The following is a 25,833-nucleotide window of genomic DNA, read 5'->3' on the forward strand; positions in this document are numbered from 1 at the left end:
CATATTGCCCATCTTGTAAGTGATCAGCGCTGAGATCATTTTTCCCCCATCTCCACTTCTTTCAGATTAGTGCAGGAACAGGCTAAGAAGCAGATATTATCTTGCTGTTACATACAGAAGCTACTATAACCTGTTCTCTTGAAAAACCTCAAGTGAGAACACTAAGTACTCTTATAAAAATAACTCTTAGATTTTAAGTTAATATTTCAAATTTCATGTATCTTCTGGGTGTTTTCCCCAAATAAAACATAACACAGTAATATGGATTTCAATATATGGAATTGCTTAAACTTTATAAATATTAAACAAAAATTCAAACATGCTTTGATTACAGAATGAAAATTTACTTTGTTCAGAGACAAAAAGGCAACTTTGTCCAGAAATTCCCTAAGACACCTGTCTGAAACTTAGAATTAATGGGAAGACCCTGTTACCCATATAATGTACCATTGCTAGTTTTGGGTCCATGCAACCTCTTTAGTCCTATGGAGTGGCTTTGTTACACCTTTCATTTTTCTAACAGTGTATTTGTAACTGCTTTGCTGACAAACTGGTGCCCCTTTGAGACAAAATGGATTCTGTCACCAGGTTACCAAAAAGTTATACCCTTTTCCAAACGCTTTCTTCAGTTAGCCAAGTTGTACGTATTTTAAGTGTTCTGTAGAATCCTAACCACAAACATTTGTCAGCTCTGAATGCCAATTATGGAAGGGCATAATTCAGCATGTGATATCCATATTCCCTAGGTGTAATGTGGTGAAATTAAGAAAGAGAAAAGGTGTGTAATAAAAATTCCCTCAGGCCACAGTTTGACAATTTTATAGAAGTTCCATCTCTGGAGACATTTAAACTAGATTGGCAAGGGAGCATAGACAATACTGTACAGAACAATTCTGCATTTGTTCAGGGATGGAAGAAATGATTGGTTTGTTACTTTCTAGAGTTGGAAAAATAGTAGGGGTGGATTTTCAAAACCAATGTGTCAAGTATGATTTTTGATCATAGTTCCATTGTCTCATTTGATGAGAACTCCTAATGTTAAGGGGATGGGGAAAGAAGAACCTAAGAAATGAGCCAAGATGGAGCCATTTATCATAGTGGGGTTTTGTTTGTTTGTTTTTTGCCTTGCTTGAGGTTGAAGTTCACACAGGACAGTACATCAAAAAGTTCCAGTGGTTGGCATAAATTTTGAATTGCTTGTGCTGGAACTTTTTAAAGGGCTAATTCTAGCTTCTGAAAAAAAAAAAACTTAAAGATACCACTTAAGCTTCCTATTTAGATTTTTACTTGATAAACCATATTTAATATTTAATTACCATATTAATTACCATATTTAATTACCATGTATTTTAAGTTATGTTTTTACTGCTGTTATGCTCATATGAAACACCTACTGTGTCCTGTGGTATGGAATTTAAGAATTGTCTGTCTGCTCTTGGAGAGAAAGAACTTTGTTTCTTTTCTGGATAGTGTTTCAATGTCTGGCAAATCTGGGCAGTCTTCTGAGTTTCCCACAAACTGTTCATGGCTAACATTTTTTTGATTATGGAAAAAACATAATCTTGGTGACTGTTCAAATTGTAAAACATTAATTTGCTGAAGGTATAAGTCATAGCAATATGCTTTTAATGTTGCAAAACCTCTTGCCAGAAGATGATTCCCTAATACATGTGGAAGTAGAGGCTGGAGGTTAGGGTGTGGGAGGGGGTGTGAGGCCTCAGTTGGCATCAGAATGACTGGTACGTACAAGATCTCCATCTCACCTGGTACTGCCAACGGCATCGAGTTGGTCGGTACCACCAGAATTCCGACACTCTAAGGACCTCCATGTATTGGACATCCTGGAGTCTCCTCTTCTCCGTGCCAGAACCTCCGCACCGAGTCTTTGACTGGCACAGGAGTCTTTCCCGTTGTCCTGTCATGCTCCCCTGCTGTCTAGTGAGGGCTCAGATAGAAAACTTGAGGAGTTGGCATCGCAGTACTCCTCCCAGACTCCTTACGATGCCCAATATCAACAGGGTCCACGAGCATACCCTCAGTTGGCCCCACCACCACCATCTTGGTACGCCCACCCATGGGCACCACCACCAACCTCTATGCCACCACCACCTCAGACATGCTCCATTCATCCTCTTCCTCAAAAATTGCCCTACTCATTAACGAGGCCATTCTGGGCCTGACAAGAACTGTCTGGCAGACCACAGCATTGGCAGCACCTATCTGCAACCAGGCAGACAAAAAAAATATTATGTCCCAGCGTGAGAGACTGAGTTCCTCTTCTCCCACCCTCCACCCAACTCCATCATGGTGAACACTGTTAATTCCCATGGCCGTCAACACCAGATGAGGTCTGCTCCCTATGACAGGGAGTGGAAGTATTTGGAACTTTTCAGGAGGAAGGCATACTCTTCGGCCACACTTCAGTTTTGAGTTGCCAACTACCAAGCCCCAATGTCGAAATACGACTACCTATATTATTCAAAACTGAATGATTTTATTGAGCAGCTGCCTGAGTCACATTGCAACCAATTCAAGGGCATTATTTAGGAGGGACTGTCAGTAGCAAAAACAACGCTACAATCTGCTCTCGATGCAGCCAGTACATCAGCTAGTTCCATCTCCATGGCAGTGGTGATGCGACATGCATCATGGCTCCATCTCTCGAGCTTCCAGAAGGAGGTACAGTTGACGATCAAAAATCTTCCCTTTGAAGGCACTAAACTCTTTGCGGAAAAGACTGATGGCTCTCTTCACACCCTGAAGTATTCTCGAGCCACTCTCCATTTGCTGGGCATCTATATGCCAGGACAAAAGAGGAAGTTTAGTCGGTAGCCCCAGCACAAACCACACACCTTTCAATATCTGGCTCAACCCTAATACAAGCCATAGAGGAAAAAAGAATAAATTTTGGAGGCGTAAACCATCTGGCCCCCACAACCTTCCTCATCCTAGGCGTCTACCTCCGAAAACCAGTTTTGACATGTTGGTTGAGAGGTCGATAGACCACTCCTCCCCAACTGCTGCAGCTGACCACCGCTATCATCCCTTTTGGCTACCTTTTGCAGCATTCTGCAGCACCTGGGAATATACAATCTTGGACTGATGGGTCCAAGAGATTGTTCACAGTGGATACTCTATCTATTTGACCTCCCTGTCCCCTCCACAACAACCTTCCCTGTCCCTCTTCTCACAAGAGTTTACTACAACAAGAGGTAGATATTCTTCTCCAGTTAGGAGCCTTAAAACCAGTACGTCAACATCTATAGGGCTTGCTATTTCCTACTACCCAAGAGGAAGGGAGGTTGGAGACCCATATAGACCTCAGAGCTCTCAACAAGTTAGTCAAAGCTCAAAAATTCAAGATGGTCACTCTAGCAACATTCATTCCAATGCTGGAACAGGGAGACTGGTTTTCAGCCCTCAACCTTCATGGTGCCTACTTTCATATTTCAATCCTACTGACTCACAGACAATTTCAGATTCACTCTGGGACAAGACCATTACCATCACTTTGGGCTATTATTTGCCCCAAGAGTATTTTCCAAGGTTCTCTCAGTAGTGGCCGCACACCTATGCTCCCAAGAGATCATGATTTTCCCTTATCTGGACAATTGCCTCCTTAGAGCCCGACCTGTCCAAGAGGCTCATCGAGTCACCAAAGCTGCAATGCACTTTTTTACAAACCAGGGCTTACAGGTCAATGGCCAAAAAGCAACCCTCATTCCAGTGCAACATCTGGAATTCATAGGGGCTGACCTCAACTCATTTCAGGCCAGAGGTGGTCTACCTCAACACAGATTCCTTTATCTGGCCAAACTCATAGAGACCATTCAAAACAGCCTGCAAATATCAGCCAGTACTGCCTCCAACTCTTGGGGCATATGGCAGCAGGCACAGCAGTAATACTACATGCCAGGCGTCACATGGGATGCCTCCAGATGTGACTCAGCTCAGTTTACAGCCAAATAGGGACAGATTAGACAAAGCCCTGTCACTACCCACAAGGATCAAGAACTCCTTAGACTGGTGGAAAGACCCAGCCAATGATTGCAAAGGGATCCCCTTCTCACAACTCCCTTCCCCCATCCTTGCTTCTACCCACTGATACATCGCTCATCGGATGGGGTGTACAGCTAAACGACCTCATGACACACAGCAAATAGTCACCCACAGAGATATCTAGTTACATCAACTTCCTCAAGCTCAGGGCGATCAGGATTGCCTGCGCTCACTTCCTTCTGCTGATGAAAGGATAGCACACGAGATTCCTAACAGACAGCATAACATGTATGTAGTACATAAATCGACAAGGAGGAGCCAGTTCTCCCTTCCTCTGTGCAGAGACTGAGATTATGGAACTGGTGCATCTTCCATAACATCACACTGTCAGTAGCCTACCTCCTGGGCGCACAAAACTTCATAGCGGACAGTCTCAGTCGCAGATTCCCACACAACCATGAGTGGGAGCCAGACCCAGTAGTACTTAACGATCTATTCCAGTGCCGTGGAATACCGACCACAACCTGTTCACCACTTACCTGAACAGGAAATGTTGATGCTACTTCTCCAGAGCAGGGATAGGACAACAAATCTCCCTGGGCGATGCACTCCTTCCCTGGGCCGGGGATCTTCTCCATGCCTTTCCTTCCTGTCCCCTACTGTCAGAAGTCCTGCTGAAAATAAAAGAGATGGAGCACATCATATTGATTGATCGCACTTGGTACCCTTACCTGTCACAGCTCTCAACGTCGATCCCTCTCCCAATCACCCCATACCTCCTCTTGCGGAACAGCGGACGTACCCTACATGAAAGCATGGCTCCTTCTTGGTTCCAAAACCTAGAAAGCTCATGTTTTGAAGGAGATACAAGGGATATTATACAGTAGAAAGTCCTTGACATGATGTGTATACCTGCAAAAATGGTCCAGGTTTCGGATTTGGTTAGTCTTTTCCTCCCCCTTACAGAAAGATCCAAGGGCTCAGCATTATCAGCCCAGAGACTCTCCAAGTGGGTCTCGAACTGCATTGGACAGTGTTACCAAGTTCACAATAGGACCCCTCCAGATACTATTCATACACACTCCACAGGGTCGATCTCCTCATCCCTCGTCTTCTTCAAGAATGTCCCTATCTCAGAAATCTGTAGAGCGGTGACGTGGGCAACAGTCCACACCTTCGCAGAACATTATGCCATCAGTGGGGACTCCTCCTCTGATACCATCTTCGGCTCCACAGTGCTGTCATGTGTAACTGACTCAACTCCGAAGTCTCAGCCCTTCAGTGGTGGATACTACTCGGGAGTCACCTACAGTGGAGCACCCATAGGGACACTACTCGAAGAAGAAGAAGTTGCTCACCTTGTGCAGTAATGATGGCTCTTCACCATGTGTCCCTATGGATGCATCACAATCCACCCTCCTCCCCTCTACTTCCGAGCTCTTGTCAATGACTTTGTGGTAGAAAAAGAACTGAGGAGGGTTAGCCCGCAAGCACTGGCTGGCCTCGTGGCGGGGCATGAGGAGGACGTGTGGGTCTAACAGACACTGCTACCAAAGTTCTCCAATCAGTAGCACAGCGATACAAGTGCAACTACAGTGGAGTCACCCATAGGGGGAGACATCTCGAAGATCAACATTACTGCACAAGGTGAGTAACTTCTTCCAGATTTTATTTTAATCTTATTACTTGCACATCCCTCTCCAAATTAGTTAATGTTTGTAAAACCCTTTGGAGGTGTGAAATACTGTGTGATGGTCTGAAGAGTGTGAATTCTTTGGGGAGATTATCCTGAGCTGAGAACTTCGTATTGTGTTCTTATTTGGATACATCCTTAGAATAACTTAGTAGTGACAATGAGGGTTTTACCCTCTAGTTTAAAAACTGGGTGTCCAGTCAGATCCAATTATGAGTACGTGCGGTTCAGTTATATTCATGCAGGTACAATGCATGCCAATTAGGTTATTATAAAGATTGGTTACCCTCTTCCACACTTTAGCTGTTACACAGCAAATAATTAGTGCTACTTAATTGTATTTGATCGCAAATGAGGCAGATAATTAGTGATGTTCCTACTATAGTTACAATGCAGCTTTTCTGTCAGCAGACCAAACAAAAAGGGTTAGGACCCCAATTGTAATTGAAATCTGTTTCATGTCAAGAAAATGAATAAGACCAATAAGTAGATTGTCTGATTTCAATCAAAAAACCCTCTTCTTTCCCTGTAACCCAAACTAAGTAGCAACATGTTTCACTTTCTGTTACTTACCCAAGTAATCCAGGGACAGAAATCATCTCCCTTTTCTCAGATTGGCAACTACCTAGATAAACACCTTAATAAAATTTGTTGTGCTTCTTCTAGTATGTTTCTCCAGTCTCTAGCTGCTGATCATATGTCACCACCATCACTTTATTCTCTTTGTTTCTTCCTCTATATCAAAATTTCACAAGCACTCAGTCAAAATGAGCAATCCTGAAAATTCACCTCATTACCTCTCAATCTAATGGCTTTGAAAAGAGCTGACTGACCGGCACAGCAGCAGCAGCAGCCAGTGTTGGCAGTTACTGACGTGAAATCACACTTTGAGGAACCAATTCAGTTTCCCACTGCAGGTACCAGAGTCTCCTTGTGATTCCAGTAATATTAGTTTCTGGAATGTTTTGAAGACGTGATTTTTTGTTTCTCTTCGTGACCTTTGGATTTGACTCATGTGAAGGACTCTTTGGTGATAAGTACAGAATCTGTCATCTAATAGTGATAGTCCCTTACTTAGAGCTACGCTATGCTGCAGGAATGCATCAAAATCTTACAGCTTCCAGTAGCAGTAGCAATATTATGCCACTATGGTAGAATGCCCATGTTTAAGTGATACCAGGGATTACATTGCTGAGACAGTAGCTACTAGGGAGAATGAAAGGGGAACAAATTATAACCCATCTCCTTATGCATATACACAATTACAATTTAAAAATAAACAAAAAACACCACCACCTACAGCCTTGGAGACAAGCTACTAACCCTGGAGGATAGGACAGTCAGTCTTTTAATTATTGTAATATGAATTTTCAAGCCATACCAAGCAGTGTTTTCCTTAAATTGTTCAGATTCTTCCCTTTAAAGTTGGGAAGCTGATATTTTTACAGCTAACAGCCCCATCTGTTTCTCTTCAACATCTAGCTACAATATCATCCTCTTTTGTGCTTTCCCCACTTAAGGTCATTCTTACCTTGTCTCTGTAGATATAATTGCAGCAGGAGCTGTGGCAATTAGTCATCGTGGGCAGAGAGAATTCCCAGGTGGTACCCCTGCCATATGGCCTTGAAATGGCAGTTTGTAATGAAAAGTAAAGCTTTACTTGACCCTAGCCCCTCTTCTGTTCTAATACACAAGTTGATTTTATATGATGGTGAACTTGTTTAGTACCTTGCCAGGCATAGTTCATTGGAATCCCCCCCAGTTAAAGAGAATGTGTACAGCTGTTTTTTTGTGGAAAATTGTGGAATTTTTCTTTAAAACCAATCACCACCAAATGCATATTTGTTAATTAAAATTAAATGTAAAGATATGTAAAATCCATGTTCTGAAGTAGCAACATTTTCTGCCACAGTGAGGGAAGTTTTAAAAAGGCACACATTCCCACTCTCATTGCCTGAAAATATATTTTGCTATTAATATCCTTTTATTACTTTGTATCCTCTCTGTAATCATGCCAAAAGAGGAGGAATTACAACCCTTCCAGATTGTTCTAAATTGCGTTTCAAGGTGCCAATCCTATGAGAATTGCATTATTTATGAGACATTAACATTCATTTGCCTAGACTTGTCGTCATTCTGTTTTTTCAAAACCAAAGGCCCAGAGTCTGATATTAGTTATTCTAGTATAAATCCAGAACAGCTCCGTTTAACTGAGGTCAAAATCTGGTCCACTGTGAAGCGAGAAATGTAGTTTCAAACACAGTGACAAAAACAAACTGAAAAAGCAGCAAAAGTGCTCTTGATTTTCCATTTCACTCAATCCTGAAAGACGGAATAGTATATACAGTTTTACAGCCTCATAATATGTGGGAGACGCCCACTGATCAATCACAGGTTTTCATTTTAGCATAGCTACCTTTCTTAATTAGGATCATCTCAAGGCAGGGCAAGTCAGGGATTGAATCTGTGATTTCTTTAATATAAAGGTAAACAACTTGCTATATTGGGAATGATAAAATAGCATGCTTATTAAAAATACATACAAGCTAGTTGATATTTTAAAAAACCCTTTTTTATAGAATGCATTTGATATGTAGGGTCTGTTGATGTCTTTTCTGAATAAGAGTTGGGAGGAGACAACAGAGTTTGATTATAACTCAGGTTTTTCAGTTTGATCAATAAGATAATAGTTTCGAGTTAAATAATGTGTAGAGTGCTTAGAGGCTTCCGTGGGCGGGAGGAGGTTGGTAATTGAAATACATATTTGGTTTCTTAACTGTGATGGTAAAAGCTATGGGGTGAGATTGAAAAAAAAATAGTCTACTTTGTAATCTCGGAACCGAATGTAGAAGTGGGCTGATAAAGTTTGCGGATGACACAAAGTTGGGAGGTATTGCCAATTCGGAGAAGTATCGGGATATCCTGCAGGGAGACTTGGATGACCTTGTAAACTGGAGTAATAGTAATAGGATGAAATTTAATAGTGAAAAGTGTAAGGTGATGCATTTAGGGATGACTAACAAGAATTTTAGTTATAAGCTGGGGACGCATCGGTTGGAAGTAACGGAGGAGGAGAAGGACCTCGGAGTCCTGGTTGATCGCAGGATGACTATGAGTCGGCAATGTGACGTGGCCGTGAAAAAAGCTAATGCGGTCTTGGGATGCATTAGGCGAGGTATATCTAGTAGGGTTAAGGAGGTGCTGCTTCCGTTATACAAGGCACTGGTGAGACCTCATTGGGAGTACTGTGTGCAGTTCTGGTCTCCCATGTTTAAAAAGGACGAACTCAAACTGGAACGGGTACAGAGAAGGGCCACTAGGATGATCCGAGGAAAGGAAAACCTGTCGTATGAAAGGAGACTCGAGGAGCTCGGTTTGTTTACCCTAACCAAAAGAAGGCTGAGGGGGGATATGATTGCTCTCTTTAACTATGTCAGAGGGATAAATACCAGGGAGGGAGAGGAATTATTTCAGCTCAGTACTAATGTGGACACGAGAACAAATGGATATAAACTGGCCGTCGGGAAGTTTAGGCTTGAAATTAGACGACGGTTTCTAACCGTCAGAGGGGTGAAGTTCTGGAACAGCCTTCCGAGGGAAACAGTGGGGGCAAAAGACCTTTCTGGCTTTAAGATTAAGCTTGATAAGTTTATGGAGGGAATGGTTTGATGGGATAACATGATTTTAGTCAATAGATCAATAACGTGCCATCGCTGGTAATTAGTATCAATGGTCAATGCGGGTCTGGCTGGAGAATCTTGCCTGCATGCTCGGGGTTCAGCTGATCGCCATATTTGGGGTCAGGAAGGAATTTTCCTCCAGGGTAGATTGGCCGAGGCCCTGGAGATTTTTCGCCTTCCTCCGCAGCATGGGGCAGGGGTCGCTTGCTGGAGGATTCTCTGCGACTTGAAGTCTTTAAATGACGATCTGAGGACTTCAACAGCTGAGTAAAGGGAAAGTGGGTGGGTCAGCTTTTGTGGCCTGCATCATGCGGGAGGTCAGACTAGATGATCATAATGGTCCCTTCTGACCTTAAAGTCTATGAGTCTATAATCCTTTGTTGAAACATTATTCTGCTTTGTGAATCCATGTTTGAGCTACGAAGTATGATGATCTTTCTATGTAGGGTACAGACGTTTCTCCTATCTACATCTGACTGACATTTCCTTCTTTTAAACTGCAAATTTAAACAAACAAATGAGTCCTACTAACTATTACATACCATACATATATAGCCTGGTAGCTCTATTGTAATCAGGATTATCAGGAAAGTTTGGCAGTCTAGCGCCAGATTTAGTAGCAAGATCAGGTTCTTTTGGTCTCCACTATAATTCCATCACTACATGCTTCCATTCAGGAACCTAACCTGTAATACTTTTTAAATGCATGAGCCTTAGGAGATCAGTGGTGATATTTACCACCTGACTAAAGTAACACATTAATGTAACAGCTGAGATATTAGTAATTGTATCATTTCTCATACTCCTCAAGTGAATATTTTGTTAGTGATGATTACATGATTAATTGATTTGTTACATGCAGTGTAAGGAATTAAAATTCTTATCTGAGTCAAGTGTTTCCAATAAGTACACCCAGGTATAAGGAAGTGTTGAAAGCCAGTATTCCTTTGCAAGCATATTTTTCCGAACTAATCAAAGAGAAACATTCAATTAGTTCCAATCTTGCTTTTATTTAGCATAGCAGAAATGAAAACTCTAGTTGGTTGGGGTCAGATACAGTGAAACATCAGCAGTATCCCTGGGGCAAGAAATACTATCAGTATTTCAGGGTTTTGTTGTTGCCACGTTGACCATGCTATTGTCTTGGACGGCTTTTGACTTGACTCACACAGTTGGTCACCCTTGATATCTAGTAATTGGAATGAGATTGCAGGTGGGAAAAGTGAAAGTTACATCCTTGTTGTAGATGGGCCATTGCTTCCTGTAATTTGAGGACAGGGCACACCATAGTTGCAGAGGCAAGTTGGCTCTTTTTTAACGGCCTCCCCTCAAGAGGTGGAAGGAAACTAAGATTCCAGATGGTGCTGAGGAAAGATTATTCAGCAATCAGATCACTTTGATGGCATGGCAGGATTGTATAGCAACTTCTTTTATCCTCCACTAACTTCTCAACTGGCTTTGCACCCATAGGTCATATTTTACAGAGGGACTCATGATGGATGAAGCAAGAGTGGTGATAGCTAGAGTGCTGGTCACAGAAGTGCCAGAGGGAATATATTTGCATCACACAGAATTTTTCAAGTCTTACACTGAGGCTATGTGGGAGGAGAAGAAATATTACTTTGCCTTCCCCACAGTATCTCGCACAGCTGCAGGTTCCAGGTGGCTATCAGCTTTGTAAATCAGTGCTACCTTCAGTTGATTAGTTGAGTTTCTCATTTAAGTTTTCAAGCTACTTTTCAGATAATGGCTTTGATCTGGATTGACTTCTCCAACTCTGGAAATGGAACAGAGCCTGCAGCTCTCCATGCAAGCTAGCCATGTGTTCGAACTGTCTTGCTTAGAAATTCTCGTGGGTCTTAAGAGAGGCTTTGTGAGTTGTATCCATGTCCTTACATGACTGATGAAAGCCATCATGAAAGTACATCATTATTGGTGGAGAGGGTAAATGTCTTCAGAAGTTCAGGGTGGGAAAGCATGATGTCTGCCGTCTTTGTAGCTTTTATGTGGCACTTGCTTAAACCATCATTTGACTCTGACAGTCTTGTCAACTGTTAACCTGTATCAGATCTCTTCTTGAGAAGGGATGTGGCATGTCAACTCTAGCCATATCTTTGACTCCTTAGCCTCCTAAAATCCAGGTCAGTGAGGGCCAAGATCTCGGCTTGGGAGAAACTAAATTGCTTGTGCTGGTTTCTGTCTTAACAGTGGATGAGGCAAAGGTGTTGTCTGACTTGTTTAAGTCTGTTGAATGCCTTTGATGCGGTTGATCATGAGGTTTATTGATACGTCTGTGGTCTGTAAGTTAACAAAGCTGCTCTTCATTAGTTCTGCCAGACTTTTCTGGGAGGTCCATTGGACAATTAGTCTTTTTCCCCAAGAGATCATATGAGAGATACCACAGAGATCCGTTTTTGTCACTGTAGAAGGGCTCGGCCAAGGCTCGTCCCTCCACGGGGCTGTGGGGTATCCCACCGCCTCGCAATGGTTCGCTATAGGTCCAAGCCCTGGTTCAGGGCTGGCCAGTAAACAAACAGTCAGGAGCTCGGGCCCTTAGGCAGGGGCTGAGCCAATAGTTCAATATGAGCCCTGGCCCTAGGTCAGGGCGGGGCAGCAAACAAACAGTCTGGAGCTTAGGCTTCTGAGCATCTGGTGCGAGGAGGAGACTGCCACCCGTGAGTGGGGTGGCAGGGGGGACGCAGGCCCACCCACTCCACTGCGTCCCAGCCCGGGGCCCTAGCAGCGGCAGAAGACTTGCTGCTGTGTCAGTGGGGATCCTGACCACAACACACTGACATTGGTTCTGGCCAGGGTCGGCTGCCCCCGGGCTATTTCCGGACTCCCCCTCGTAAGGTACCTGGGTTTGGCCGGTGTCCTCGGTGGTTTCCAGCACCATCGGTTCTTCTGGGTAACCAGCGAAGGGTAGGCTCGGCTGCTCCTCAGGGTAGCTGGCGAGGGGTAGGCGCGGCTCCTCCTCGGGGTAGCTGGCGAGGAGTAGGCTCGGCTGGCCCGGCCAGTCCTCGGGTCGGCCCGCGGCCTGCCAGCATTCCCCAACCCGGAGCTAGGCCACAGGAATCTGGCCTCTCCGGCGGCTGGCTTTCAAGTGAGCTTTGCAGCGTGGCTTTTCTACTTCCTGTCCTGCGCCGTGACCTCTGGGGGGCGGGCGCAGGACCCACTGGCTCCGCCTATGTTGGTGCTAGGGGAGGCTCGTGCCTACGCGGGGCTGTGGGGTATCCCACCGCCTCGCTACAGTCACCCATTCTGTTCAATATGTGTGGGGCCCTTAGCAGAGTTACTGAGTCAGCATAAGCTCAGGTGTATCTAATACACTGGTACTCCTGCACTAATTTTCAACCACATTAGACCCAGCTGGTAACAATAGCAAAGGGCATACTGGCTAAGATTTTAAAATTACATAAGATCAGAGATTGAAATGCAGAAAGTAACTAGAAGAGTTATCAAGGATGATGACTGCATAGCCACTAGAGGATGTTACTGCCCTTTGACTCAGGTTTGGAAACAAGTAGTACAATGGCTTTTAAAAATGAAAAGAAGTTCAGAAGAATTCAGAACTTTAAAATAGGTCAGTCTGGAATATTTTTCTACCCCGTTTTTAATGCGTAATTGTGATCACAAACTGTCTAATATACACTGCATTGAGACCTCCAAAATTCTCTCCTGTGAGGGTTCAAATCCAATGAGACAAAGTCAAGAGCCTGATGTAATAGCACCTTAATAAATTTAACCCCACTTTGCATGTCTTGAGGGAGAAGAAAAATATTGATTTTTGTTTTTTTAAGAATCTGAAGGCAAAAAACTAACCTGATTTGATGAAAATAGCACAGTTCTGCCAGCTTTTTTTATTTATGACGGGATTTATGCCACAGATATTTAACGGATCTTAATTTTGTTTAGTTTCTAACCCTAGATATTCCTTATATAATACCTGCATACAGTGTATGTTAAGATCTGATCTAGGCTTAGAGAGAAACAAATTTTTATTTAACTCATAATTATAACTTTTTATTAGGGTAATTTTTTAGTATACCAGCGTAATATAATCAGGCTAAACTTTTTATAACTGCTTATGTCTCACTGGAAATCAATAAGACTTAGACTCCTAAGTGCTTAAGTTACTTTGAAAGTGGTTCTTAGGGTCCGAAGTCATTTAATCATGTTCACAAATTTTACTCTTAAACTAGCACTTTACCTTCAAAGCACTTGACCAGCTAGCTGGTTAGTACATTAACTGGTTGATTCTGAGAACAAGCCTGTGAGGTGAGATAAGTATTACTGTATTCGTTATACCAATAAGGATACTGAAGCAGAATGATGATGCGACATTCCTGAGACCACACTGATAGTCAGTGTCTGCTCTGGGAATGGAACTTGAGCTTTCTGAGGCTGTCTACTAGACCATGTCTTCTTCCTAATGTACTGTAATTCCTTGAATCTGAAACACAAGGACAAACATTTATACCATTGCAAGTTGATCTAACGTCTTTAACAATTTGTCAGGACTCTTTTTATGTCTTGCATGGAAAGACAGTTCTGGGCAGTCAGCTACAGTTATGCACTAGCTGCTATGACTTTCAGGTAAAAGTGTAACCTGCTAAGTTAGCAGTATCAATGCATGTAGTAACAAAGCATTTCAAATTATCTCCCTCCTACACAATCAGACTTGCTACAGAAGAAACTTGGAAGCAAATTTTAGTCATTTCAGATGTTATTTCTTTGACTCTGCTTCTTTTCTTCTATTTAGTCGACATTTGTAACAAGAGTAACTTATGCATTATGAATGTTTAATTTTGAAGATAAGATTTATTATTTATTATTTGACATCAATTATTTAAATCTTTGATCTTCTATTTCTAGTCTCCAGAAGAAATACATATTTCATGTTGAAAACCTTGGTCTTGACCCAGTCCTGACCCCAGGCTTGTGGAGGTATTGCTGTCCTGGCTGGTTGGAGCTGGGAGTGCTTTGATTGCCTGTGGAATAAGTTCTGGCTTTGCATTGATGCACAGAGCTGTGTTCTGGCATGGTGATTCAGAAATGGATTTGATAGTTTGAACTGGTCGTGACTGCAGGATAGCCGTGGTGAGGTGCAGTGATCTGTATAATGGAAGTAAGCTCCTATAAAGGGGCAAATAATGATGCTTTCCTGACAGTGTCAGCTTGACCCCAGACTCTTTCTTCTCTCCTTCCACACAAGTCCTGGATTTCATGACCTGACCAGGTTCTGTCATCCTGCATGGGTGGAGGGGAGGATGCAGATAAAAGGTATGTGAATTGAGAAGACTCTAGAAAGGAAAGCGAGGGAAGGAAAGAGGTAGAAAAGACTAAAAAAATGATCACAATCCTTTCTTAACCTAGAGCCTTATTCGAACAGTCTAAATACTGTTTAAAAATTGACATCTTGTGTGAAGTTGGACATTAGGAAAAAGTTCCTGACTGTCAGGGTGGTTAAACACTGGAATAAATTGCCTAGGGAGGTTGTGGAATCTCCATCTCTGGAGATATTTAAGAGTAGGTTAGATAAATGTCTATCAGGGATGGTCTAGACAGTATTTGGTCCTGCCGTGTGGGCAGGGGACTGGACTCGATGACCTCTCGAGGTCCCTTCTAGTCCTAGAATCTATGAATAATAAGTTTAGGAACTTCCTTGACAAAAGAGACTTAATTTTTTTTTAACTAATTACAATAGGTCATACTATTTTTGTCAGTGAAGTTTGTACGGAAGAAAGGACATTCGACTCTCTCCTAGTGATGACAATACTTGTAGATTTGCACCATTGTTATCTGGGTAATATTTTTGTTCCATCAGTAAACATGTGGTTACCAGGATACCTATAGTCCTTCAGAAAAAAAGTGTACATAGCTTGTGAATTTCTTTTGACTAAATGGGCTTGTGTCCTCTCTTGTGACATTGTGGCAGTTAGAGCTAAGGTCTACAAGCAGACAACCCCTGGTTTAAACAAGAGGCGCCTGGGAAATATTTCCCGTCTTCACTTGACAGTGTCAGTGTCTCTTGACTTTCAGGAAGAACTATAAGACCTATCTATTCTCCAGAGTTTTTCAGGGGAAGGGGAAAGAGTACATAGAGTCAGGAGACAGCAATATGTTGAGTGGAACTTAATAATAATATCTGTATTGTAGTGGTGCAATAGGGCTCCATTGTACTAGGTACTTTCCAAAGAAATAGACATTCCATGCACCACAGAACTTAGAATGTAGGATTTAGAAAATATATAAACAGATGTCTCAACAAATGGAGGAAAGGGTGCCGACGTACCAGTAATATCTGCATAGGTTGATAGCTGGTGTTCTTGGTAGTCATGTGGTCTAACTGATGTCAGATAGCAGTGATTTTTAACAATTGGAGCAAAGGTAATTTTTAAGGAAATGGAAAAAAAATCATACAATTTGAGCTGCCAGACAACTACTAATTAACTTTCACATATAGTACAGTATGGATGTGCTAAAAGCAATCTGCTTTAAATCAAGGCTTCTCAAATTTTTCTTAGGCTATGTCTACACCGCGCACCTTACAGCAGCTTAGCTGTGCTGCTACAGTGCTGTTGTAAGGTAAGCAGTGTAGCCGCACGTTGTCAGCAGGAGAGAGCTCTGCTGCCGACAAAATAAAACCACCCCCAGTGAGGGACAGTAGCTTTGTTGGTGGGAGAGCATCTTCTGTTGACAAAGCATTGTCCACATCGGCACTTTTCGTCGGTAAGTCTTGTTGGTCAGGGGGATGTTTGTTTCACTCCGCTGACCTACAAAAAATGTTACCAACGAAAATGCTGTGTAGACATAGCCTTAATGAAGAAAAAAAGACAGTCATGACTGCTAATTAAAACATTTTAATTATAAAGTAGGAAATACCTAGGAGATTTGCTTCAGATTGATTTTTTTTTTAAAGTATTAAATGGTTCATTTTGGAATGCTTTTACATGTGTTTATTTTTTTCTCTCTCTGATGGTTAATTTCAACTTAAAACTTGAGGGAAAAGTAAAATGATCACTTGAATGTTGAGAGAGTGCAACTGAAAGTTCTTATTTTGTTTATTTCTCAGGGAAAGTGATCTAGCAAAAAAAATTGAAATTCCTTCATATATTTGCCCTGTCCCCTGAAAACAGCCATTTTGCCGATTCAGGAAACAATGTTTTTCTTTGAGCAATTGCTCATGTGCATTCCACAATAGGTGTGCGTGCTCGCCACATGCATCAGTGCCGGAAAGTTTTTCCCTTAGCAGTACCCGTAGGGGAGTGCCCCTAGCGACCCCTGGAGTGGCGCCACTATGGCGTGGTATAAGGGGCGCTGCGCGCTCTCCCCACCCTTAGTTCCTTCTTGCTGCCAGTGAAGGTGCTTCAGAACTGCTCTACTCCAGCTTTGCTGTAGTTTTCCCTCTTTGGACTTTGTTTAGTTCGTAGTTAGTTAGTACCTGTAGTTACCAGAAAGAAAGAAAAAGAAAAGAGAAAAAATTTAGTTAGAATAGTTAAGTGCGCCCGGGTTGGGGCATTCCCCGGGTTTTAAATCGTGCAACACTTGCAAACGGCCTATGCCCGTGAGTGATCCGCACGCTGACATTTTACACTGTCTGGGGGAAATCCACCCAGCGATCGCTGCAAAATTTGCAGATCCTTTAAGCCTCAGACCAAGAAGGAGTGGGACATACGGCTCTGAGCCATTTTGATGGAGTCGGCCCTGACCTCGACACCGCTGCAAGTCAGCACCATGGCATCCGTGCACAGTGAACCAGCGGTGCCCTCCACCAGTCCACCACTCGCTGTCTTTGGGACACTCTAAAAAGGTGAAGAAGAGGTCTTCTCTGCCAAGGCACCGGAGCAAGACTGGGGGAGAGACTAGACCCACGTCGGGCAGCTCTTGATCCCCATCAGCCTCGCAGCCTCCGACTCAAGTCGAGTGGAGTAGCCCGGCCCACTCTGAGCCAGCCTCCCCGGACCCAATGGCCACATTTGGGTGCCCTCCACGCCAGAGGCCTGCAGGCGGCTCGAGATGTTATGTCTCTATCGGTACCAGTCGCACTGGTGCCAGCGGCTCCCCGGTTCAGAGGCAAGCCACTGCTCGGACCCCTGCAGTCGCTGCCTGGGTGGTACCACTCACGGTCAAGGGAAGGTTCCCGACGCCATTCTCCGCACAGTGACCGTCCTGCACGCAGCCCGCACCAGTTCCCGTTGACTCCCACCGGGTTGTCTGGCTGGGTGCTGAGAGGCAGGGGTTCTAGGCACTGCTCCGCCTCGAGGGAACGTAGACCTCACGATGAAAGTATGCCCCGCTGGGACAGGGACAGACTGCACCAGAGGTCGTTATCTCTGAGAAGCTATCGTAGCCCTTCGTATTACAGACATCGACACCGCTCCCGCTGTTCATACCGCTCGAGGTCCCCACCACGGCACCACTCCCGCAGCCCCAGGCATAGATCACCGGCACCCTGCCGTCACAGATCTGCCCATCAGAGCCGTTCGCGGAGCAGCCGCTATAGATAGTACTCCCACTCCTCCACGTCGGTCTCGTGCTTGGCACCGTTCGCGACGCCATCCCTCGTCCCCCATCCCGGGATAGTGGTAGATCATATGCCAGCCCAGCCTCCCTTCGAAATCGACAGTGGGCCAGGCGAGTCAGGTGGGGCAGTCCATGCCGACGGTGTCGCAGCAGGTGCAGTGGCACCGGGCTCCTTGGCCAGCGCCTTGGTACCAATAGGCCCCATGGGCCCCAACGCAGCCCCCAGTGGTAGTTCGCTTGATGGCCGGAGCCTCAGAAAGACCGTCGGCCTCCCTCTCTCAGCCCCCCAGAAAAGGGTCAGCAGAGAGCTCATCTCCAGTCCCACGCTTAGAAGGGGACCAAGTGGTGGGACCTGTGGCACTGGTGGGGACGCAGAACACAGCACCCTCATCCTCATCCTCCCCCAATGAGGCAATCACGGTTCCTCCTCCTCCCGTCCCGCAGGAGGACACGAAAGCCCACCAGGAGTTGTTGAAAAGGGTGGCATCAAGCCTCAACCTACAAGCTGAGGAGATGGAGGAACCCTCGGTCTCCCTCTTCGATGTCCTCTCAACTACGCCAGCAGCCAAAGATCTTAAATGCCCTGTAGCAAACCCTGGCTTCCTTGCCCACATCTCTGAGGGCAAAATGGAAGTATTTTGTGCCCGGCAAGGGGCACGAGTATCTATATACCCACCCCGCCCCCAACTTGCTAGTGGTCAAGGCAGTCAACCATAAGGAGCATCGGGGTCAACCTGCTCCTACCCCTAAGAATAAGGACTCGAGGAGACTAGATTTATTCAGTAGAAAGATGTATTCATCCTTGAGCTTCCAACTGAGGATGGCGAACCATCAAGCCCTGTTGGGTAGATATGACTTCAACTTGTGGGGCTCAATGCCCAAATTTTCGGACTCCCTCCAGGAGTGGGATAAGAAGGAGTTTAAGGCTCTGGTTGAGGAGGGCACAGCGGCCGCCAGGGTGGCCCTTCAGGCAGCCTTGGACGCTGCGGATACAGCTGCACGATCTATGGCCTCCGCGGTGTCCATGAGGAGAGCGTTGTGGCTCCTGTTTTCTGGATTGTCCAGCAAGGCACAGAACTCCTTGCAGGATCTCCCATTCGACGGCATGGCCTTGTTTGCGGAACAAACAGACGTGAAGTTACACGGTCTTAAGGACTCCCACACAACATTAAAGACCCTTGGTCTATGTCCCAGCCCCGGCCAGGATCATATTCAAACCGCAGCAGGCTCCCAGTCAGGCCACCCATTCCAGATACAGGCCCCCCTTATAAAAAAGATCAAGGGACTATAAAAAGTGCCCACAACAGCAATCCCGGCCTGCGCCCCAGCCTGGGCCCTCTAAGGGCAAGCAGGGGGGCAAGCACCAGTTTTGATGGGACACCCAGGGATGACTTACCAGTTTGTACCAGAGATCCACCCGACCTTCCCTTCTCCAACCTTCTATGTACTTTCCTCATGGAGTGGTCATTGCTGACCTTGTACCGATGGGTCCTCAACACCATCTCCTGGGGCTATACCCTCCAGTTTCTTTGTACCCCTCCCACCCACCCTTCTTCCCCTGTCCCTCTTCAGGGACCCCTCTCACAAGAGCTTACTCAAGCAAGAGGTGAGGAGGCTCCTTTGCTTAGGAGCGGTGGAGGTGGTGCCGGCGGAGTTCAGATACAAGGGGTACTACTCCTGTTATTTCCTTATCCCGAAGGCAAAAGGGTGGCTCAGACTCATCCTGGACCTGCGAGGCCTGAACCAGTACATGGTGAAGCTCAAGTTTCGCATGGTCTCTCTGAGCTCCATCATCCCCTCCCTGGAAGACTGGTACGCCTCCCTCAATCTACAGGATGCGTACTTCCACATTCATATATTTGAGGGCCACAGGCGTTTCCTCTGCTTCATGGTAGGGCAGGGACACTACCAGTTCACTGTCCTCCCTTTTGGCCTATCGACAGCACCCAGAGTCTTTACAAAGTGTATGTCTGTGGTAGCGGCCCAGGTGTCGAGGGGTCCAGATCTTTCTCTACCTCGACGACTGGCTGGTCAAAGGCAGCTCCAGATCACAGATACAGGATCACGTAACACTCTTCCTGTACACGTGTACCACACTGGGGCTTCTGGTAAACAGCACCAAATCCACATTGGTCCCAGTACAATGCATAGAGTTCTTTGGCGCGATTCTGGACGCGACATCGGCCAGAGCCTCCCTCCCACGAGACAGATTCAAAACCCTGAGGGAGCTCATCAGGGTGATCATGAGGTTTCCTGTGTCAGCCGCCAGAGTGTGCCTCCAACTCCTGGGTCATATGTTGGCGTGCACGTACGTGGTTTCTCATGCCAGACTCAGGATGCGGCCCCTCCAGCTCTGGTTGGCCTCGGTAGTCTCCCAGTGCAGAGACAGGATGGACAAAGTCCTCACTGTGCCCAAACCTGTGTTAGCCTCGCTCTGCTGGTGGTCCACCCGGGGGAACATGCTACAAGGGGTCCTGTTCAGGGGCTGGCCCCCAACTGTAGAGTTGGTGTCTGATGCGTCGGACTTGGGGTGGGGAGCCCATGTGGGAAACCTCCAGACCCAAGGTCTGTGGTCCACGCAGGAACTAGCCCTGCATATAAATGTCAAGGAGCTCAGGGTGGTCCATCTAGCCTGCATGGTCTTTCGCTTGTGCCTAGCAGGGAGAGTGGTCAGGGTCCTCACAAACAACACAGCCTCGATGTTATACATCAACAGGCAAGGAGAGGCCCGCTCCTCTGTCTGGAAACCTTCAGGCTGTGGGACTTCTGTATAGCCCACGATATCAACTTGGAAGCTCACCACTTACTGGGCATCCAAAATTCTTTGGCGGATCAGCTGAGCTGGAACTTCTCCTCTAAGCACAAATGGTCGCTGCATCCGGAGGTTGTGCACAGGATTTTCTGAACGTGGGGCACTCCCCAAGTGGACCTCTTCGCGACCAGACAGAACCGCCAGTGTTCCCATTTCTGCTCCAGGGGACAGGTAGGCATGGGCACAATTTCTGACGCCTTCCTTCTGTCCTGGTCGGGTCAGCTTTTCTATGCCTTTCCCCTGATTCCGCTGATCGGCAAGGTCTTGGAAAAGATAAAGAAGGACAGGACTCGCATTCTTCTGATTGCCCTAGCGTGGCCCGGACAGCATGATATGGGACTCTCAAGAGCTTGGCAATCGCCCCACCGTGGCCATTGCCAATCTGCCCGGACCTTCTCTCCCAGGACCAAGTTCACCTCCTTCACCCCAACCTAGCCGCCTTCCACCTCACAGCATGACTGCTTTGGTTAGGCCGGGAGGAGAGGACTTGCTCGGAGGGAGTCCAGTGCATCCTCCTGCAAAGCAGGAGGCCCGCCACACATCAGGCCTACGTGGCAAAATGCTCTTGGTTTTTCTGGTGGGCTGCTGATCGGGGCATCTCGCCAGTAGCTGCCCTGATCGAGCTCATACTGGACTACTGCCTTCATCTCAGGGCCCACGGCCTAGCTCCCTCGTCCGCAAAGGTGCATCTGGCAGCCATATCAGCTTTTCACCTGCCAGTAAGAGCCACACGATATTCTCCCATGCCATGACTGGTTGATTCCTTAAGGGCTTGGATCACCTCTTTCCTTATGTTAGACCCCCGGTCCCTCAGTGGGACCTGAACTTGGTGCTGGCCAAGCTAACAGGACCTCCATTTGAGCTGCTTGCTACATGATCCTGGTCCCACCTCTCATGGAAAGTAGCTTTCTGGTGGTGATCACATCGGCTAGGAGGGTGTCGGAGCTCCAGGCCCTGACCTCCCAACCCCCGTACACGGTATTTCATAAGGATAAGGTCCAGCTCCACCCGCACCCGTCGTTCCTCCCTAAGGTGGTCTCTGCCTATCATATGGGCCAGGACATTTTCCTGCCAGTGCTCTGTCCCAAGCCCCACGCATCCAGTGAGGAGCGCTGCCTTCACATGCTAGATGTAAGACGGGCTCTGGCCTTTTACCTAGAATATACAAAACAATCAGGAAATCTTCACAACTTTTCATCTCCAAGGCCGAACGCATGAAAGGTCAGCCGATCTCCACTCAGCAGCTCTCCAACTGGATCACTTCTTGTATCTGTGCTTGTTACAACCTGGCGGGAGTTCCCCTGCCACCAATTCTGAGGGTGCACTCGACTAGGGTGCAAACCTTGTTGGCTGCGTTTCTGGCTCATGTTCCTATCCAGGACATTTGTAGGGCTGCCACATGGTCATCGGTCCACACGTTCACCTCGCATTATGCGATCGTCCCTCAAACTAGGGAGGATGCTGGGTTCAGCAGGGCTGTACTCCATCCCGAGTGTCTGTAAACTCGTACCCACCTTCAACAGATATAGCTTGGAATCACCTATTGTGGAATGCACATGAGCAATCACTCGAAGAAGAAAAGACAGTTACCTTTTCCGTAAGTGGTGTTCTTCGAGATGTGCTGCTCATGTCCATTCCGCATTCCGCCCTCCTTCCCCACTGTTGGAGTTATCTGGCAAAAAGGAACTGAGGGTGGGGGGGAGCGCGCTGCGCCCCTTATACCGCGCCATGGCAGTGGGACTCCAGGGGTCGCTAGGTGCACTCCCCTATGGGAAGTGCTAAGGGTAGTACATAAGAACATAAGGGAAAAACTTTCCGGCACTGGTGCATGTGGCAAGCACGCACACCTATTGTGGAATGGACATAAGCAACACATCTCGAAGAACACCAATTACGGAAAAGGTAACTGACTTTTCTGAACTGATCTGTATCCTGCAAAGGATTAACAAAGAAGTGATTTTGTTAGAATAACCAGTTGAGACTATGGAAGTGTAGTTTAGTTTTTCAAAATGCTAGAGTACAATTTTATGTGTAAATATAGTTGATACCAATTAAAGGTGTATTTTGGAGATCTCAGATAGAATTGTGGATTATTTTTCTGTCAGCAAAGGAGCTAAAGTCTAAAGTTTAAAAATGTAGGTAAAGAGACTTGTGCTCTCAACTCACTGTGCAGGGTTTATTGCACTCAGTTCTCAGGTGCTTGCTTGGTTTTCTGGGATTCCTTGAATCCTGATTTTATATGGGTGAAGTAAATTACCCTACCATTAACTTGTCTGCTGTCTGACAGGAAGGTGTCCTCTTTGCTTGCAGCAGACATTGCTGTCTAGACCATACACTATGCTTTTAAAGCCAAACTGCTTATTTTGTTAAGGCAGCCCAAGCTGTCAAAACCAAACCCACTGCAAATAGTGACCTGTCAAGTGTTAGATTGGATAAACTGAAGAGAAAAATTCATGGTCAACTGAGCAAATATAAGAGAAAGATTGCCTGATGTTTTAGGTGGAAGAAGATAGTTCAATTTTAGGTTATGGTTAGAAGAGCAGAAACTTTTACCAGTAAACTACACAGAGATGCTGCAAATGACGACAACAACAACAAAAAAATGCCTTAATTAACAGTCACTGTCACAAGTAATCTGCACTGGCGCTAAAGAACATGGTTCAGATTATGTTGCTGCAGATAGAGGACTTGAAAAATGGAAAACAGTGAATGAACAAATTGAAATCTGTATCCTCACAAAGTAAAACTGAACTGCTGAACTAACAGCCGCATTCCATTAAGTATAACAAACAGGCATGTGAACCTGTGTATCGATCCATCATATCTGTATTGGTTGGGAAACATATCCCAGCTTAGAAATAAAGATCTCGTTTTTGTAGAGCAGGTTTTCAGTCACATTAGTGAAAAATCTTAAACCGATGCATTTTGACACATTTCAGTGTTCTGTTGTGCCGGGCTTTGTGCATGATTCCAGTTTCTTTGACTCATGATTAAAACGAGCATTTTTCTCCCTGTTTTGTAAAGGAAAAGCTATTTGGGTTGTATTAGTTAGAGTGGTCAGGAACTTTTAGTCGAGGATTTTTTCCGTGGCAGAGGTAGTTTCTACAAAATTGACATTTTGATTTTTATCCCAATTGTTTTGGTTTTTCTGATGGGGAAAATCTGAACTAAGTTTCGTTGTATGTCCACCCAAATCTAAACATTTTAGTTTGTTGACTTGACTGGTAGCATTTTATTTTGGGTCCATTTGACATGGAACTGCATCTGCCTGAGCTGTTTTCGTGCTTCATGAAAGTTGTACTCCTGGTGCCTCATGCCCCTTTCTCTTTTATGGACCGTCTTTCGTGGCTAACCTACATTTCATGATGTACTGCGGCCCTCCCACTGAACTTCCCCAGTGCATCATGAGAGTCCCATGTACTTGGTGCATTATGGGATATTTAATCTGGTCCTGGAGCCTGGCCTACATAGGAGGCTGGAGGCATGAGGCCAATGCAGTTCAGTGTATAACCAAGCCAAAGCTAAATATTTTGATTTGTTTGAATCTTTCAATGTTGTATTATTGTTTCAACATATTTCGTTCCAACACTTCCAAATCGGAATTTTTCTCAGCTTACTGTTCTGTGAAAATTTTGGTACTTCTGCTTGTTATTTAGATCTGGGGTAAACACAAATGTCAAAATATTGGAATTTCATGTGTGCAGGGCTGGATTAATGTAGGGGCTTTAGGGGCTGCAGCCCATGGCCTTGGGCTAAGGGGGGCCCTGCAGGCCAGTGGGCTGGATGTGGCCCATTGCGACACCCGTCCCCGAGCCTCGTCACCCGCTCCCCAGGGCTGGAGCTGCGAGCACTGGCAAGGGGCGTTCAGGGAATCTGTGTGTGCTTCCCCCAGTGGTGGCTCTGCAGCTCCCATTGGCTGGGTACCGTGGGCAGGGGCAGCATGCACTGCACAGAGCGGCCTGGCCCCTCTGCCTAGGGGCTGGACATGCCAGCCACCTCAGGGAGCAGAGCAGCACAGAGCCAGGGCAGGCAGGGATCCTGCCTTAGCCTTGCTGCGCTGCCGACCAGGAGCCACCCGAGATAAGCTCTCCCAGCCAGAGCCTGCACCCCGCACTCCCTCCTACACCCCAACCCCCTGTCCCAGCCCTGAGCCCCCTCTTGCACCCAAACTCCCACCTAGAGCCCATACCCTGAACCTCCTGCTGGACCCCAACCCCCTGTTCCATCCCTGGCCCCACCCACCCCCAGCTGGAGCTGCACCCCCTCCCGCACCTCAATCCCCTACCCCAGCCCTGAGCCCACTCCCCCACTCCAAATCCCCAAGGGCCCCACAAAATCTAATAGCCCTGGGCCCACAGGAGAGTTAATCCGGCCCTGCATGTGGGGCAGAAATTCTGATTTGCATCCAGCTCTAGTATTGGTTTAGCTTTCAAACCTTGTTCAGATTATCAGAACAATGACACATTTGTGCACCTACTTTTGTTTGGTATAGCTGCCGTGAACTATTCTAAAAGTAGTTTTGGGACTGACTCCCCACAAATTATGAATAAATCATTAAAAAGTAAGTTATATTCTAATATTTCTATAACTTTCAACAGTTTAAAGTAAGACAAATAATTGTTCACTAGAAAACACACTCAAATAATTATGTGGGTAAAGAACTATAAGCTAGGACATCTGATTTCTATTCTTGAGTCCTCTGCTGACGGGCTAAACCACCTTGGGCAAGTCACAGGCCCAAATTTTCAAGTGTCCACTAACTTTGGGACTTCCATTTTGAGTCTCCATCCTGAAACTTCTCAAGGAGCACCCAAAATCAGATGGCCCTTTGGAAAATCTTGACCTCAGCCCCTATCTCTGTAACATTCTAAAAAATGGGATACCAACCTGATTCCTTGGAGTTGTGTGCCTTAAAATATTAGTGCTTCGGAAGTATATTTAGAACCCTATACAAGGTGCCTTTTAAGTGTAGAGTAGTAGGAAGGAATGTTGTTTGGTACCCCTGCTAGTGGACTGGTGAGTTATTCAGCTACTGCAACATGGCTACGGGTAAAACACTCAATACTTTCATCTCTAGAGCAGGGAGACAGGTTGACTGTAAGTAAGACTGTGTTAAAAAGCCT

The 25,833-nt window shown here is 45.7% G+C and overlaps 1 protein-coding gene and 1 long non-coding RNA gene across 11 annotated transcripts in view; one reads left to right on the forward strand and one right to left on the reverse strand.

Annotated features, from left to right (window-relative positions):
• The window catches only part of CHID1 (chitinase domain containing 1), a 275,026-nt gene that overhangs the window by 232,802 nt on the left and 16,391 nt on the right, over positions 1 to 25,833 (forward strand). The gene's annotated exons all lie outside the window — the stretch shown is intronic.
• Positions 2,508 to 6,629, reverse strand: LOC117877328. The gene is made up of 3 exons (XR_004645685.1): positions 6,266 to 6,629; positions 4,539 to 4,673; positions 2,508 to 2,795 (listed from the first exon to the last, which is right to left on the reverse strand). It is a non-coding gene; the product is annotated as an uncharacterized LOC117877328 (long non-coding RNA).

Source organism: Trachemys scripta, chromosome 4, assembly GCF_013100865.1.
Source record: "Trachemys scripta elegans isolate TJP31775 chromosome 4, CAS_Tse_1.0, whole genome shotgun sequence".
NCBI classification, from domain to species: Eukaryota; Metazoa; Chordata; order Testudines; family Emydidae; genus Trachemys; species Trachemys scripta.